This window comes from Gastrolobium bilobum, unplaced genomic scaffold (assembly GCF_033153095.1).
Source record: "Gastrolobium bilobum isolate Gb01-03AN ecotype WA unplaced genomic scaffold, APGP_CSIRO_Gbil_v1 utg61611, whole genome shotgun sequence".
NCBI classification, from domain to species: Eukaryota; Viridiplantae; Streptophyta; class Magnoliopsida; order Fabales; family Fabaceae; genus Gastrolobium; species Gastrolobium bilobum.
In genome coordinates this window covers 200,017-218,395 of record NW_026896356.1, presented here as the reverse complement: position 1 = coordinate 218,395, position 18,379 = coordinate 200,017, and the positions used below count along the sequence as shown (strand labels likewise).

At 37.0% G+C, this 18,379-nt stretch overlaps 1 long non-coding RNA gene and 1 other non-coding gene across 3 annotated transcripts; one reads left to right on the top strand and one right to left on the bottom strand.

Annotated features, from left to right (window-relative positions):
- Positions 1–4,003: 4,003 nt before the first annotated feature.
- LOC133299313 (small nucleolar RNA R71) lies at positions 4,004–4,110 on the top strand. The gene has a single exon (XR_009749912.1). It is a non-coding gene; the product is annotated as a small nucleolar RNA R71 (small nucleolar RNA).
- An 11,656-nt stretch (positions 4,111–15,766) lies between these two features.
- Positions 15,767–18,060, bottom strand: LOC133299298 (uncharacterized). 2 transcript variants are annotated; one of them, XR_009749911.1, is made up of 4 exons: positions 17,829–18,060; positions 16,342–17,261; positions 15,984–16,250; positions 15,796–15,844 (listed from the first exon to the last, which is right to left on the bottom strand). It is a non-coding gene; the product is annotated as an uncharacterized LOC133299298 (long non-coding RNA). The 2 variants fall into 2 exon arrangements; XR_009749910.1 differs by having other exon boundaries at positions 15,767–16,250.
- Positions 18,061–18,379: the final 319 nt, after the last annotated feature.

The window sequence follows — 18,379 nt, the reverse complement described above, 5'->3', positions numbered from 1 at the left end:
TCTTCTTGCGTCAATGGCCTCCTTCTGAGCTGATCTCTTAGTCTGATGACTTCAGCTGCAGGGAGCCATTTCTCAGCATCCTTCAGTAGATCGCTGATTACTGCAACAAAGTAATTGATGGTGGACCTCATCATTGTTCTTCCAGTGCGAAAGTGAATGATCTGTCCTTCAACATCCAGCAGCCTCATTTCCAACTCATAGATTCTCCTCTCCAGATACGTTCCAAAGGCCCTAATGGCTTCTTTGGTTTCTTTTCGTTCCTCAGACTGTTTGAGGATGAGCTTGTTGAGTAGGAGTTCTGTTGTGTGGTTGCGCAAAGAGTTGGAGAGTATTAGGGAGTCAGATGCTCTTATGATTTCTCCCTTGACATCTTGGAGTGTGGATGCATAGGAGGCAGCACTGGTGTCTTTGATGGTTGTCCTAATGGTGCTGAGTTGTTGTTCTCTCTCTTCCTTCTGTTGCTCCTGGAATTTGTTGAAGGAAGACGAGAGTTGGTCCAATCCGTTCTTTAGAGCCTTTAGCTCTTCATTGGTGCTTGTCATATCAATTTGGGGAACAAATTGCCTTGCTGGCAGCAGCTTTTCTATCCTCTTCCCCATCATCTCAAAAATTTCAGCAATCCCAATTTGTGACCTCTTTTTAGTTGGGAGAGGGATTGCTGTAACAGGGGAGGAAGTAGTTTGCTTGTTTTGCAGGCTACTGCCAACTGCAGAAGGTAGAACAGGTGTTGGTCTGGGCTCATCTTCTGGTGGTCTGGATGATGAGGGCATTGCTTCAGTGTGTTGCTCCATTAGTGGAGGAACTGCCATTTCTTCTTCCTCTGCTAAATCTCTAGCCAGAGCTTCGTCCCCAGTGGTCTCAGGACAGTTAACAGGATACAGGAGGGGGCCTCCCAGACTGATTTTCCTGGGGACGGATGACTTCTTCTTCTTTTTAGGGGATTCAACAAGAATCCCCTTTCCTCTGTCATTTTTCTTCTGTGGCTGAGCCTCTTGCTCAGCCATTGATGTTTCAGCAGCAGATGCTGCTTCTTTTTCTGTTCTCCCCTCTCCTTGTTGTTTCCTGGGGGAGGGTGGTGATGTGATAGGTGTTGGTGGAGAGTGAGCAGTTGGTGGGGACAGAACGTCAGAAAATGTAGTGGCAGAGCTGCTTCAGGACGTCTCTTTAGCAGCTGGTTCGGGTGCTGACATCCTGCCAGCCTTTAGCCTTTTTTCTGAAGGCTCATTGTCATAATTCTCTACCTCTTCCTCTTTGTCAAAGAGGGTGATGGGCTTCTCAGAGGATGCTCCCTCTGGCCTTTTGCTTCTGCTGAAGGATCTCTTCAGCCTCTGACTTGAACGTTCCCCCTTTCTTGGGGGAGCCTTGGCAGGGGATTTCTTCTTGCCCTGCTTGCTATCAGTAGCAACAGGGGCATCCTTCTTCACCTTGGTAGGAGGAGGGACAGTTATTCTTGTCGGAACGTGGGTAGAAGAGGGGGATTTTGAAGGAGTGACCTTCGTGGTTTTCTTCTGAGGGACCACAGAAGCTTCCTCCTCATCATCACTGGTGGTAGTGTGTCTGAGGCTTTCAGGAATGGGCTGGGTGGTATCAATGTAGGTGCTCCTAAGACCATTCCAAGTCTTAGCATCGATGATAGAAGCTACCTTTGTTAGGTCATCATCGTGGGCTTCCACACCAGCTTTCAAGCAAAGTTTCGTGATGAGGCAGGGGAGGCAAACTATGGTCTTTCTTATTTCCCTCTTCAAGCTGTTGTAAATGAGGGGTACTGCATCAAAAGGAGTGTTCTTCATGATGCAGTATATTTGGACTTGAAGTGCCCAACTGGCAGAGGCTTCATGAGTGGAGGGAGTGATGTTGGAATTGGCAAATAATGCCCAGAATCTGGCTACGTCCTTCATGCTTCCTTTGCAGAGGGACCCTTTGTAGTAGACGGGGTTGCTGATGGCTACTGTTTTCTTCAGGTCCCCCAGAAATTTGGAGACTTCTTTACTGTCCAAGTACCTTTGGTATGGACAGTTGGGGACGGTGGGTAGGTAGAGTACTTCTTTGATAGCAGTGGGGGAAAATGACACTTGTTTTCCCCTCACTGTGACTATATCAGTGACGTCCTCCTTAGGCAGCCTCCTCGTCTAGTATAGAAACTCTCCTACCATGGAGACATTTATTTCTCGGTCATCAGTGGCAAAACGAAGCCATTGAAGCTTGGTTAGAGTTTTCTTCACAAATGGAGGCAGAACCAGTTTGTCCTGCTGCAGGGATATGTTCCTTTCTGGGTACAGATGGATGATGGGTTCAGTGAGCTCAGGATCTTGGCCACGGCTGGCTACCGGAGTCACCTTTACTGATAGCTTAGTAATCTTTTTAGCAGAAATGAGGTTAGGGCACAATACAAAGGAGACAAAAAAAAGTTCTGAGTTGAATGGAAGTAGTAAAACTTGAAGAAAGGAGAGGCTGAGTTTAAATAGACAATAGAGGAGAAAATGAAGGGTTTTCTGGGATGTGGAGGTTGAGGACATGAGGTTGAAGAGGTAGTGGAATGAGGAAGTTACAGAACGAGTGGTCAGTAGTTAGTGACTAGTAACTGATGATGGTGAGAGTGAGGAGATGGAACGGTTTAGGTCAGGACGTGGGAGAGAAGGAAGAGAAAAGGGTGCAGTTGTCTTAATGGTTGAGGAGACAGTTGCTTTTTCTCAGCACGTTTTCAAGATTTGCAATGAATGCAAATCTGATTTGGCTGCGTATCTTTTGAGTGACTCAGCAGGGACATGTGCCTCTCTCCTAACCCAGGGAACATTCCCTTTGTCTTTTCCTAACTAAATAAATAACTAAAAAGAAAAGAAAAGAAAATATACAAAGGTGCTGACTAATTACTATGGATCTAATCTAATGAAGGGAAAGGGAATGTAAGGCATTACTAATTATTTATTTTACTAATATTTATAACATTTTATAAAATATGTATAAATAAATTTTTATTTTTTTTTGGGATTGAGTGGTCAGGGACCACCCCAAAACTACGTTCCTGGAACGGGACATACCTTATTTTGTCTTTTGGAGTGGAACATCAGATGTTCCCTCCTTTTTGGGAGCTATGTGGTTAAGAGTAACCACCCCAAAACTTTGCTCTTTGTCAGAGAGCAAATGTATCCACTGGGTTGCCTCCCAGTCAGCGCTTAGTTTAATGTCTTTAGCTAGACATGGTACTTACCTCTTAAGTGGTCTCAGAAGTGGTTGAGGGAACTTCAGTGTCCCCTGGCAGTGATCCTGGTGTTCTTGTTTGAAGATTGGCAGCAATCTGTCCCAGATGGGACTCAATGTTCCTGACCACTGCATCATTCCTGGTGACATATTCCTTGACATAATTTTCCAGGATGTTGATGCGTTGGTCATCTCTGTGGAACGGAACGTAATTGTTTCTTCTTGGTTCAAACGTTCCACAGTTGCTGCCTTGCTAAAGCTGCTTTGTTGAGTGTTGAATGGTCTTTGGTTCATGGGTTGCCTCCATTGGGGGTTATGGTTCTGATCTTTGGTGATAGTTCCTCCAGGATTTGAATTGGTACTACGTCCTGCTTGTTGATTGTCTCTGGTGAAGCTCCTGTTGCCAAAATTTTCTGCATAACACACCAATGCAGTGGATGGGCAATCTGTTGAGTCATGAAGGTCACTACAAGCTGAACACGGTTCAGTTTCAGCTGTTGTGAGTTGCAAGACTTCCATCCTTGGTGCTTCTTGGTCAGCTTTCAGGTTCTTCACTTCATTTATGAGTGATGCCAGCTGGGCTTCCATGGCAGTTTGTTTATCCAATTCTAGCATGTCTGGCTTCCTTACTGGGTTCACTCTGTCTATTGGCCATTGGAGACATTTTTCAGCAGTTCCTTCAATGATTTCATACCTTGATTCAAGCGTTCCTGTAAAAAAATATCCTCCTGCAGCAAAATCTAAATGAGATTGAGAAGTATGGTCAAGTCCCTTATAGAAAGATTGTAGCACTCCCCAACTCTCCACCCCATGGTTTGGACATTTTCTGATGATGTCCTTGTATCTCTCCCATGCTTCATAGAGATTTTCTCCATAAAACATCCTAAAGTTAGAGATTTATGCTCTTACATCAGCTTGTCGAGACATAGGGAGAAACCTCTCTATGAACTTGTTAGAGAGTTCCTCCCATGAGTGTATTGAACCAGGGGTGAGAGTTTCATCCATGTTTTTGCTTTCAAGCCCAAGGAGTGAGGGAACAACCTCATTCTCATACTCTCCTCTTTCACACCCTCAGCTTTGAAATTATCACAGATATCTTGAAATGTTGTGAGGTGTGTGTAAGGATCTTCTGCAGGGAGTCCGTTGAAGACCCCCGCTTCCCTAATCATGTGAAACATGATAGGTTTCAGTTCAAAATTGGGTGCTACAGGAGGGAGGATTACTCCCCTATCTGGTTTGTTCCTGAAAGGAGCAGCCAAAGTTCTGAAATTTTGTTCAGGAGGAATATCTTCATTATTGTTATGATCAGCCATGTTTTCAAGAATTTCTTCCCTGAGATTTCTTCTTCTTCTATGAAGTGTACGTTCTGGTTCGGGATCAAAGAGAAACTCAGGTACTTCAATGGAGTGGTCAGAGTTTGTTTCAAACTCTTCACTCATAAACCATAAACACAAGTTATATAATCAGCAGATTTAGTGACAATAAAATAAAAGTAAAGTCAAATATACAGTGTATGTACTAAAAACAGTAAATAAGAACAGAATTTAGTGTTGCTATCCCCGGCAACGACGCCAAAAACTTGTTGGGTGGTTTGCTGATAGTGGAAAAATATAAGTTCTGATAAGGGACGTTCCTCTGTTCTTATAGAACACAGATTCATTCCCTCACTTCCAACCCAAGTGCGCAAGTGCACGCATCAAGTAATATTGGGTGTATTAATGCCCAGATTATCGTTCCCACGAGGATAAAACTCTGAATATTGTCTTACACTATTTTATAAAGAATGAAAATGAGAAGAAAAGTTAGTAAATGAACTGTCTGGTCAAACGTTTCCTATTGTCTTGACAACGTTCCTCAGGAACAGTAGGTTCAATCTGATGGCAAACAATTACTCGTTGCGTTATGTATGTGGTCCTTCCTGTTTAGAAGAAGGTGAGATAACAAGCATTGGAGTTTGATAGATACAAGATTAAATAAAGTAAAATTACTAAACAGAAATAACTATAATCAAGAGACAACAGGGTGATGGTTTTAAAAAGGTTTAACAGAAGGAATGGTTTCACTGCTCCACTCTTAGGGATTAGGTTCTTATCTGCCAACTCTGATTCCTCAGCTCATAGACTAGATGGCTCACAAGTTTCCATATTCCTACGGCTCCCTTGACTCCAACAGGTACTCAGTACAGAACCTTAAAGTGGACGAAGCGGCCCCTTATTCCTAAGGTGACCAATAGTGTTTTTGCCATGACACTACCTGCCCCCAATGGCTAAGCTGTATGAAATTCCTTCCTTATGGAAGTTCCTTTCTCAGTATGTGTTCAATTTCCATTGATACACAATGAATATAGCTTACTTAGCCAAAGAAATACAAAAAGCTTCAGTCAAGAGTTTCGAAAATAATTCTTTAAGAATGTTGCAGTTTATCCGTCCCACAGATAGTTCAGCTCATGGCTGATATTTTAAACAGAATTATTCCGAACTGAAATCCCATAGACCCGAGATTCAGTTTAGAGATAACGAATGGAATGAAGAGAAAAACACTTATATTAAATTAAAAGACAGTTTACACAGAAACAAAATGGAGAAGGATGGTTTGATGCTCGTGAGGAGTCTTAGGGGTTGATACAGAGAAGAGAAGAGGGGTTGTCACTTAATTACAGTTACAACTTAAATAAAATAAAACTAAGCTACTAATACTACTAGGTGATCTCTTCCCTTAGGACTTCAATTCCTTCAGGATTCGATGATGTTTTTGTGTGTGGGACGTCCTTTTTATAGGTAGAAGAGGAGTGGCAGTCTTGTAAATTCTTTGGAGCTGGGTTCTTGCGTGAAGGGACAGGGCGGTGGCAATAGAGTGTAGAAGTTGTGCAAATTGCTGGATGGGACTTGATTTGTTGATGATTAGCTGTTTTCTGCAGTCCCCCCATGCCTTGCTTTCTTCTTTGGCCAATGAGAACTCTTGATTCTCTGCTATTCACGTTTCCTGGTGCTTGAGTGGTGCATCGCCTCTGCTTTTAGAAGACTTTATATCCATGTTTCCTGCAAAGTGTACAGAGGCATTAAATGAGTTGAGCAGGTGCATTAAATGTGTCTCAGTCTGTTCACTTTTTAATGTATTTTAAAGAAATATGTTACCATACGTTCCCCGACTGTGTTTTTATCACAAATGTGTAAAACAAGTGATTTTCATGCTGAAGTTGCTCATCGGATGAGGGAACGTGTGGTATTTTTCCATCAAAATGGGCCCAGATGGGAACGAATTTACGTCTCATCACCTATAATAGAGAAATTTTCAAAAAAATAAAATAAAAATAATATTTAATTATTTATTAAGATCTTGTATCTATTGCGGAAGCTAATCTAAAACTAATTTGGGAAAATGTTACTGTCGCACCTGTACAGGGACAAGTGCAAGGCTCATTCATAAATATTACAAAAAAATCATAGATATGTCTTGTACATAAAATTTAGGATTGACAAAAAAATCTCTGAGTAGTTATCGTCACTGCCCACTGCTAGCCCGATTCCTTGCAGCTTGATTTACTGAAAATCTGCTCCCCCGCAGCCGCAGGATCATTGCAGTCAAATAATCACAAACAGTCAGCAAATCTGATAATCCTAATCAAAACACAATTTTATGACTCAATTATAATAATCAAATTGTAATTATAATCACATAACAATAGAATCAAACATCAATTTCAATATTCATAATATATATGTTTATATATATATATATATATATATATATATAATTAAATCAATTATCATCTTTATTAAATTCATTTAGTGGATTTAGTGAGGATAATCACCAACTAACACATTCAGCACAACATTAATCATAATATTACATACATGAAAGTATTCACAACTCAATGATATTCATCATAATCAAATCAAATATCAAATTTCATTATTATTCATGTTTAAGTTCATTGTATTTAGTGGGAAGAGAACCATGGTAGACCCGGAGATCCTGCCAGTCTACCCTGTGACCCGGATATCCTGCGAGTCACAAATCAATAATTTGGCCATTATCAAAAACATCTCTTCCTAGTGTCCCAGATATCCTGCCAGATACCACTTTGAGAAGAACAGATATTCTCTTTTCACATCACATAATTATCAGAGGCATAAAAGTCCAAAGGTTGTATCCATCACTTTGGGATGTACCATCCCAAAGCTATCCTCCCACTATTAATTTATTACAATCACATACAATAAGGAAAATTCAATAATATCATAATTATCATATTTGAAATTTTCTTCTTTGAATATATCAGTTGCTCAAGGCATCATAATTTTTTTTTAAACTATTCAAATATTCAATATAAGGTCCAACTCACATTATAATTCAAATATATCAAAAGTCCAAATCCAACTATCATTTCATAATTCAAATATCTATCAAAGTAAAGTCTAAATCCGACTATCCTTTCATAATTCAAATCATATCTCAGATTAAAGTCCAAATTCGATTATCATTTCATAATTCAAAACATATCATTTATCCATTATTTGAATTAATCCTATAAATTTATCAACTCATATCTAGGAATTAGGATTACATCTACCAAATTAAATATAAATATATAACTCTCTAGGGATTAGAATTACTTATACCAAATTAAATATAATCTCTGGAACTTAGGGATTAGGTTTACATATAATAGATTTTAAATAAAGTTACCTAAAGATTGGAATTATACCAAATAAGAATAAAATTAATATATTAATCCAATATTATCCCAAACATAAATCATATATAACTAATCTGAATTTCATATAAAACTAACCTAAGAGCACCTAGAGATTAGGATTACCTGGTCTCCATGTTTGCTACCTTCTAGAATTTGGGGAAGAGAAGCGGTTGTGACCAAATTAAAATAAATAAATAGTAAGAAGAGAGCATCAGAGGAGAAGATGAGAAATACCGAGGATTGAAAGTGAATTGGTTTGGTTAGGCTATGTTTCTATTTATAGTTGAAGTTTTGAGCTCAGATATGGATTTCGTGCAATTATTTCCTTATTCTTCATTGATGTATCTAGCTCGGATATTGTCTTCACACACTATTTTATTCTTAATTTCTTATGGCTCAGAATACAACTAACTTATTTGCTATCTCAAGGCTGACTCATGATTGACTCATCATATCAAATCAAATTATTAATCAAATATTAATGCATAAATCATCAATCAATTAATAATTCAATTAATCATAATTTATCATCTAATATATATGTATATATATATATATATATATATATATATATTAATATTATTTTATTATTAATAATCTGGAGTATTACAAAGTATCAAAATCCATATATATCGCACAAAATCATTTTATCAAAAGTAAAACTTATATTATAATTTGTTATCTATAACCATCATATATATATATATATATATTATTACTACTAATTTATAGTTTATTATTATTATTATTAATTTATTATTATTATAAATTACTATTATTTTTCTGGGATATTACAAACATAATCGATCTAACGGTGATACAAACTGGTAGTAACATTGGTAGTAACACTAATTGGTAGTAAAAATATCCTATCTTTATTTATATAGCATTAATATTTATATAACATTAAAAAATATAGCATTATTTTGTAGTTCATTATTTAATATCATTTGGGGCCAACAAAAGCATTGATGAATAAATTAAAGACAATCATAATTTACTGGAAAAAAAAAAAGACAGTCATAAATACAACTCCTCTGGAGAAAAAGTGAAAAACAAATAAACAACGCACGATGTTTTGACTATTAACCTTAAGTGGTAGGTAAAGTTGACTTAGAGGGAAGGGGATTGAGAATTTAAAAGCTGAAGCGTTGTGCATTGAAGACGTTGGTTGCGAGGATAAATTATAAAATAACATGTATATAATATTAAAATTTATATAACATTAAAAAATATAGCATTATTTTATACTTTAATTTTTAATATCATTCAGGGCCAACAAAAGCATTGATGAATAAATTAAAGACGGTCATAAATACAACTCCTGCATAATGTTTTGACTTTTGACCTTAGGTAGCGTTGAGTTATAGGGGAGAGGGTGGGAATTTAAAAGCTAAAGTGTTATATATTGAAGACGTTGGTTTTTTATGATGAAATATAAAAGAATATTTATATAACATTAAAAATATAGCATTATTTTACAGTTCATTATTTAATACCATTTAGGTCCAATAAATGCATTAATGAATAAATTAAAGACGATCATAAATATAACTCCTTTGGAGAAAGAAAAATAAAATAAAAAATACATGATATTTTGACTTTTGACTAAGTAGTAGGTGGAATTAAGTCCGAGGGAAGGGGGATAGAAATTTACGGCCTGTTTGGAGCACATGATAAAGAAGATAGGATATGATAACTTATCATATCCTACTTTTGTCTTGTGATTGGTGGGTCAATAGGATATGATTAACTTATCCTATTATCTCATTTTATTCTATCCAATACATGATTTCTTATCGTATGGGGAGAGCTGGGTTAGGATTCAACATGATATGATGACAATATTGGATACCCAATATATCTTCACGCTACCCAATATATCTCCACGCTACCCAATATATTTGTATTTATTGCATTATATTTTATTTTTTATTTTTTCTTTCTTCTTCTACATAATCTTATCAGATTGCTAATCAGGTGTTCATCAAACACAGGACATGATATAGGTTTATCAGCCTCGTATCATATCCTACCCTTATCAGCCCCATATCATATCTTACCCTTATCTTATCATGTCCACTGAACGAGTCCTTAAAAGCAAAAGTGATGAACATTGAAGACGTTAATTACGAGGATAAATATAAAAGAATATTTATATAACATTTATATTTATATTACATTAATTATAGATTATTATTCTATAGTTCATTGTTTAATACCATTCACGTTAATAAAAAGCATTAATGAATAAATTAAAGACGATTATAAATACAACTCCTCTAGAGAAAAAGTGAAAAAATTTAGAGTATATATAAAAATAAAATAAAATTAGAGTATAAATATTGTGGGGCTCAAAACCTGCTACAAAATTATAAAAACTAAAAAATATATATATATGAAAATACAATGTGGCGTTCTTTGAAAATGCCACAATATGCATAATTATTGGGGGTTTTATAAACCTCCACAAAATAACCTTCAAAAATAACACTTTTTTGTAGTGTATGGTGCGTATGTGCGCGTGTGGTGATATTATTTGTTTTCGTAACGATGGTTGTTGTAGATTTAGATGGAACAGGACAAGCAAGTATAACATTAACAACGATTTCATTGTTTATCCTCCGTACTGAGATTAATATTTTTTTGTTACTGATTAAACTGAATGTTTTTATCCTTCACGTGTTAGATAATGGCAAACGACAATGGAATGGAGTTTAGTGTCATTATCGTACTCATTACTCATTTGGGGTGTTTGAATCAACTGACTAATATGTTTGTCAGCTTATGTGCTCTGTTGTTATGCATTGCTGAAAATCGGAGAAGGAGACGCAGGAGAGTCTCATGGGATTTTTGTGGTAAGGCTAGGGTAAGGGAAGTTAACTTCCTTAGGATTGTTCATATAAGTGACACCGCTTGTATCGAGAACACAAGGATGGACAGGAGGTGTTTTCATAACTTGTGTGGGTTGCTTAAAGCTGTTGGGCAACTTCAACCGACACGGCATATGGGTGTAGAGGAGATGGTTGCAATATTCCTTCACATATTGGCTCACGATGTCAAGAACAGGATAATTAAAAGACAATTTGCGAGGTCAGGGGAAACCATTAGTAGACAATTCTCTAATGTGTTGCTGTCAGTGTTACGCTATCACAATGTTCTACTTAAACGACCTGAGCCAATCCCGGAAAACTCAACTGATGAGAAGTGGAAGTGGTTCAAGGTAAGAGATAAGTGTGGTTCCTGTTACAACTCTTGCTATAAAATTCAAGTATCAAGCATGTGACCATGTTATTAATTTTTGTAATATGTATTATAGAATTGTTTGGGAGCTCTTGATGGGACACACATAAAGATTAATCCCTTACAAGAAGATAAGGCCAGATACCGCACAAGAAAGGGTGACATTGCAACTAATGTTTTAGGGGTTTGTTCTCAAGATGGTCAGTTTATTTTCGTCTTGCCTGGTTGGGAGGGATCAGCTGCCGATTCTAGGGTACTAAGAGATGTCATAGGCCGAATAAACGGTTTGAAGGTTCCTAAAGGTATTGACTAGGACTCTTTGGTGGTTCATCATTACATTTGTATTTTTACTTAATTACTACATGACCTGTTTTGACATTGCATGTTAACCGTTTTTGTTGTTGTAGGATACTATTACCTATGTGATGCTGGTTACATGAATGGAGAAGGTTTCCTTACGCCATATAGAGGACAACGATATCATCTAAGTGAATGGAGGCACGGTGCCCAACCAAGAACAACCCAAGAATTTTTTAATATGAAACACTCCTCTGCAAGGAATGTCATTGAACGATGCTTTGGAATGCTGAAGGGTCGTTGGGCAATTGTGTGATCAAAGTCATTTTATCCCGTGAAAACACAATGCAGGATTATAAGCGCGTTTTGCTTGCTTCATAACCATATAAGGAGAGAGATGTCAGTGGACCCATTGGAGGCTGAAGATGTGGACATGCAACATGCTGAAGATGACATGGCAGGAATTGATTTGATTACTCATGTAGAGTCATCTAATGCATGGACATTGCGGAGGGATGAAATGGCGAATACCATGTTTAACACGTGGAGGAATCGTGCTTGATTCTCATGATTGCAAACCAATGAGTGTTGTGTTTAGGGTTTACTTTTTGTTGTCTGGTTATGTAAACTTTAATCCATTTGCTATTATGTTGTAATATGAGATACCTTGCTGTCCTTATTGACCATGCACTTGTGAATGTATGATTTTTCGTTTGTTTAGTTAGTGTTGTTTATGAAATTGTCCACATGTGTGATCATTCTATTGTTGCCCTCATGTCATACAATTATCAATCTCAGTTACCTAATTTTGTTAATTTTTGGCAGTTCCTGTCTTTGTTGGATTCAATCTATGGCTGAGGACAGCCAGAATTCAAGAAACAAACATAATCACACTTGGACGACCGAGGAAGATAAAGTCCTTATTGATTGTCTTACCGAAGTCATACCATGTTTCAGAGGTGAGAATGGGTTTAAACCGAGCTTCTCTTTTGCAATAGAGAAGATGATGCACCTCAAGATACCTAATTGTTCACTGAAAGCTATCCCACACATTACCTCCAGGGTGAAATTGTTGAAAAAATAGTACAATGCTATTTCTGAGATGGTCGGAACTGGTGGTGGGAGTGGTTTCGGATGGAATGACGCCAAAAAAATGATTGACGTCGAGAAGGAAATATTCGACGATTGGGTGAAGGTAACTTTATTATTAAGATATTATTTTACTATGAACAACTGTCATTTCTCTTTTGCTTTCATAGTTTACGTACAACTGACTTATTTTAATTTTGCACAGTCTCACCCTAATGCCAAAGGTCCTTACAATAAGCCATTCCCGTATTTTGACGTTTTGGGAACGATATTTGGCAAGGATGCAGCCACCGGAGGTAATGCGGAGACAATAGCAGAATCTGTCAATGGCATCTAAAATGGCAATGGTTGGTACTTTATTTGTTGTTGTACTTACTCACTACTATGACCTTACTGCTGCTGTTTGCATTATATGGAAACAGGTTAAACTCCTATTACAGGTCTGAAGTTGCTTCATACACTATTATTAAACCTTGCTGTCAACACCAACTGAAGGTGTTTTGTTAAATACAGACTGTAGAACATGATGTTGATCTGAACCACAGATAGAGGAGATCGTGGACTAAAGGAAACAAAGCAGAGAGATGTTGTTATTTAATGTTAAAGCCATGTCATTGGACATATGGAAATATTTGTATAAACCTTTTAATGTAGGGTTGTATGTATTATGCGTGAAAATGCTCCAATATAAGGACCCTGAAGATGCTTTGTGTATTAAGAGTTATTGATATGTGCCGTGTTGATAGGCTGTTTTGTTGGACACATTTATTATGACTTCAGTATTTCAGTTAAAAAAGGATCCAATTATACAAAATCAATATTCCCAGATTTAGTATCATTAATGTATGAAAAGTTAAATCCAATGAACCTTGCTGCAGCAGAACATTGCATGTTAATTTGGTGGTCCTACTGCTACGAAGTGGTTTAATTTTTGGAATGTGTTTGCACTCTTGCTATATGGATACTTCTGTCAAGCAAATAATAAGACTAAAAATATGTTTTCCTTTTTCTGTCAATTTATATTCATCGTAATTGGACTGCAAGAGTCACCTGATGGGAGTACAAAATTGGATGAAAAAAGATTCCAGAATTGATCAAAACGAGAAACACATCATTGGAAGGTAAAAACCTACCCCAAGCATCATGATTCTGCTGTAAATACAAACTCCAGCATATAAAAAAGGATTGCAATAAAAAAGCTGATTGTTAGAGAGACCTTAACACTCACATATTTATTGTGACTCCTATTTTCATCTAATACATGAATCGACAAAATGGCCCACATAAACATTCTGAATGCATTGTCTGTTAGTGGCATCCCAGTGTCTCCTTTTTTATGACAGAAATGCTATTGGTAGCCACATAAAGGTGAAGCAGACATGGGACTTATGTGAACGATGCTGCTGGAAACAATTGCCCGAAAGCCATGTATGTTGCAAAAGAAGCTCTGACCTTACTGCTACCATTGGTGCAAGCACAGTAGAACAAAATCTTCCCACCTATTGCTCGCATGGGAACTGGACAACATTTCTGCATATGACAGATTAAGAATAAAAAGTACCTATTATCATATTCCACAATCAACATTTATCTGCTACAAGGAAATAGCAAGGAACAGCAAATAAATGGCCACAATCATGGGTTCAGTTTGAGGACAGGTCTACTTATACACAAAAGTAGTAACATATTTGTTGACAGCCTGTAGTTGACTGTCAAATATTTCCTATCCCTTGTCAAATATTTACTACACACAAACATAATAATGAAAGGGAGCAACAAATTGACAGCCATATGCAGAAATTGTGGCATTATGGCTGCAGGAAGGACTACCAGAGTTTTAATAATTGATGGTACCCACAGAGATTAAAACAGAAAATTGAACTAATAACAAAAGATTGACTGAATCAAATGACTTATATTAATATTGATGAAATCTCAGTACCCACTTCACCAGTATCCCCTTACAAACAGTATGCCATAAACACAATGGACATATCCGAATTACTATGGAAAATAACAACAGAATGCAAATAAGAAATAACAAGAAAATAACCCCTTCACCCAACTACAGAGACAACCACCTAGCCTCAGCAGCAGGACTTTCAAGATGCTTTTTATTCTCATAAACTTCTTGATTCTCCTTCTCTAATTTACCTCTTTGAAGTTTCATTTCATCCATTTCTCTATTAGCTACTTCGCTTAAGAAATTAATATTGTTTAATTTACTCTCTCTTTGTTCCTCAAATAACTTCCTCCTCTCCAGCAAGTCTTTTTCCTTCTGCTCTAACTGATTCTGCATATCAGCTTCCAGTTCTTTATTCTGCTGCTCAAAATCAAGAAGCATTTGGTTTCTCTCACTTTGAGCTTTTTCAGCTAGGCTTGACTTCTCCAACTCCATTTCTGTGGCAAACGACTCTTTAGCCAACTTAAGAGTTTCCAACTCTATTTGTAGGTAATCCTGTGTGGCCTGCTGCTCATTCTTTAATTTTTCTTCTTCAAATTGTTGTAATTTTAATATTTCTTCCTTCTGTTGAATCACATTTTTCAGCTCTTTCTCCACTTCTTCTCTTTTCAGATCCAAGTCATCCTATTCTCTTTCAAAAGTTTCTTTTTGCTGCCTCAAGTCATCAACTTCCTTCATAATGAGTTCTTTCTGGAGCCTGTACTGCTCAACTTCATGCTTCAACTGTGACTACAAGCGCAGATATTCAGACCTCTCTCTTCCTCAGTCACTTTAAGATGATTAATCTCTTCATTTATCCTCACCAACTCTTCTTCATTGTTAGTCTTTATTTTCTCAACTTCAGCCTTAAGACTGAGCAATTCCTCTCTCTCGCTTTCTATTTTCCCTTTTTCATTCTCCAATTTTTTCTCCTCAGACTTAATAGACTTCTCCATTTCCTTCAAAGCTTTGAATTTTAGTTCATGCTCTTTCTCTTTCTCTTTCTCCTTAAGCTTCTCCGCCTTCTTTTCCAAGTTCTGCTCCTGTTTTGTAACTTTCTCCTCCATGTGATTGATTTCAGCTTCTTTCTTTTCCACTTCCAGTAATCTAGTCTTCAATCCATCTTCAAAGGATTTTCTTTTCTCATCCAATTCAACTGCAAACTCCTGCTTCTTCACATCAAGATTGGCTTGGTGTTCATCAAGAAGCTTCTGAATCTCAACCTGCAAAGAGTCCAGGCTGTACTCAGCAAAAGAAAGAAAATGGAAAAGAGTAGTAGCTGCATGACAACATACCATTCAATAACTCATGATGCTCACAACACATTGATTTCATCAATGTTCTTCTGTTCCTCTTCAAGGTCCTTCTCTTTCTGCCTGCATACACTATTCGATAAGGCTTCATTGCTATAAGCCCATCAATAATGAATGTCAAATATAAGCTATGTAAAACTAGAGGTTTAAAAAAATTAAGAGAAAAATTAAAGTATTTGACAGAAGTAACATTAAGAGTTACATTTGCTATAATTGAGTTTCCATGCGCATGTTGTTTGCACTGACTTTGCTGTATTAATTCTACGATTTGCAATACAATTTCTTTTTACTTGTTCACAGAGGTTAGGATGTCAACTAATCATCCATGTGGCCTTAATGTTGCTGCCAAGGGTTCTCATAAATATGCAAGCCTCACCTAACGTGTCCACCAGTAAATATAAGTTGAAATCTTAAAACCTTTTGAAGAATCAAACTTCTCAATTCCACGAAGTAGTCCAATCAAGCCACCCTACAGAGAACACGAGATGGGTGTTATACAACAGACAAAGCAACAAAACTAACTAGATACGAAGTTAAAACAGAGACATCTATATAATCACCTGAACAAAGTCAGCCATTTCAGCACCCAAATGATCATATCTTTGAGGAAGATTACATAACTAAGCGAACATTGCTATTAGCCAACTTTTCTCTTGCCAGACAGCACTCTTTGTGTTTGACTTATTAAATTCATTAGCAAGTCCATAAAAGGACATCATGACTGAAACAGTAATTACTTTGTACATTCTTTAGCAAATTACATGCCCAATAAAATTAAGTCAGATCAAAGCTGGAGCACACATGTCCCCCATTGCTGCATGAACAGTAATACAAAAGACGGCTAATTTATACAACAACAACTGAAACAGTAATTACTAAGCCAAGCCACTGTGTAATGCAAGTTGCAATCAATACACAATTTAGCAAGAAGACAACATATAAACCAACTAACAGTTCCACACAAGGTACATAAAGTTCCTAAACATATATCAAACATAACAACCTTAGACATAGTGGGGTCACAAAATATACAACAAGTCATAACCCTATAACAACTTGGAAATGCACATGACATGTAGCATCAACATGCAATTTCAACTCAACCGCATCTTATCGCTTTCCACATAATTATCCCAAACGTTATGACAATTACCATTACCAAAACAACTAGTAGTTTATTCATATTTTCATTCTTCACACAAGTCCGGCAAGTGGATTCTTCCAACCATTCAAAGAAATGACAATCCTGCGTTGTCCTGAAGTTAGGGCAGCCAAAAAACTGTCTTCTCGGATTCTTTTTTGTATTAGACATCCGCAACGCAGCCGGAACTCCACGATAGCACATCTTTGTCCTCGATGTGTATAACGATGAAGAATGCCTCGAATTTATGCTGTCAGACCCACCAATTCCAGATCCATTTCCACCCATGCTTCCTTCAGATAATGGTCTTCTCCTTTACAAACTCCTCTTGTCCCTAGACTGCGGACATTTACAAAAAAAGTCACACAATGACAGTCAGATAATAGCAATGTATGCAACCCACTTAGTAAACTATAATTTCCCTTGGACCCAACAAGTCATGGACATTTAACATTGGCTCATGATTTTGGTGAAGCTATCAAATAATACGTGACTATCAGTCAGATACATGGCACCCTCTGATTAACATGGTTTTGTCCTTCTTAATGCCTTCAGCAATATCTTTTTTCTTGACCATCTTTGCAATTAATACACCCCCGCAAGAAAGCAAAATCAAAACTTTCATTAACTTTTAATATATTTCTTTTTCCACAAACCAAAAACAACAAAATATATTTCACAGTCGGTCAAATGCAGGATACGAATATGTGACTTAATTCATTTATATGTAATTCTCTTATTCTGGGTGTCACAAAATATTCCTTCTTCTCTAAAATTTCTCTGCGAAGAAGAAGGTTTCAAACCTACAACATTCCAAAACATATCCAACATGCAATACGGTCCATACACAAGCTCATGGAAGGCCAAATGTTTGAACATCTATGTCAAAGGATTAACTTCACTTACCAAAAAATTTGGTGCAAAGAAGCAACTCCAACCCTAACTTCCAGCACCGATCCACTCCATAACACAACCGTGATGTCCAAGTGCGTGTGTGGGTTTAGGACACAGTTAACTTGGTCAAGCCGACGAGAAGGAAAAACTTGCGTGGTCGCCGAGTTTAAAGCTAGTGTGAATAAGATGGTGACCGACGAAGTGTAAATGTAACTGATGGTGAACATCGACGGAGGACAAATGGCATACGGTCTGGCTGTTTGTTTGTTTAATAGGATAAGAGTACTGGGGATAAATTTGTAATTTTATATCATTTACCCATCCATATTTTTTCCTAAACCAAACATAGGTTTTCAAAATTTTCATATATTTTCCTGGTAAAATTTTGTCCAATCAAACTACTTTTTTTTAACTTCTCCATCTATTCAACTTTTCCTCTAGATCCCTAGTAATTACATTTCCCCGGTGAACTAAGATATAGTCGTGAACCAACCACCACCTAAATAAACAATGCACGATGTTTTAACTTTTGAACCTAAGTGGTAGGTAGAGTTGAGTTAGAC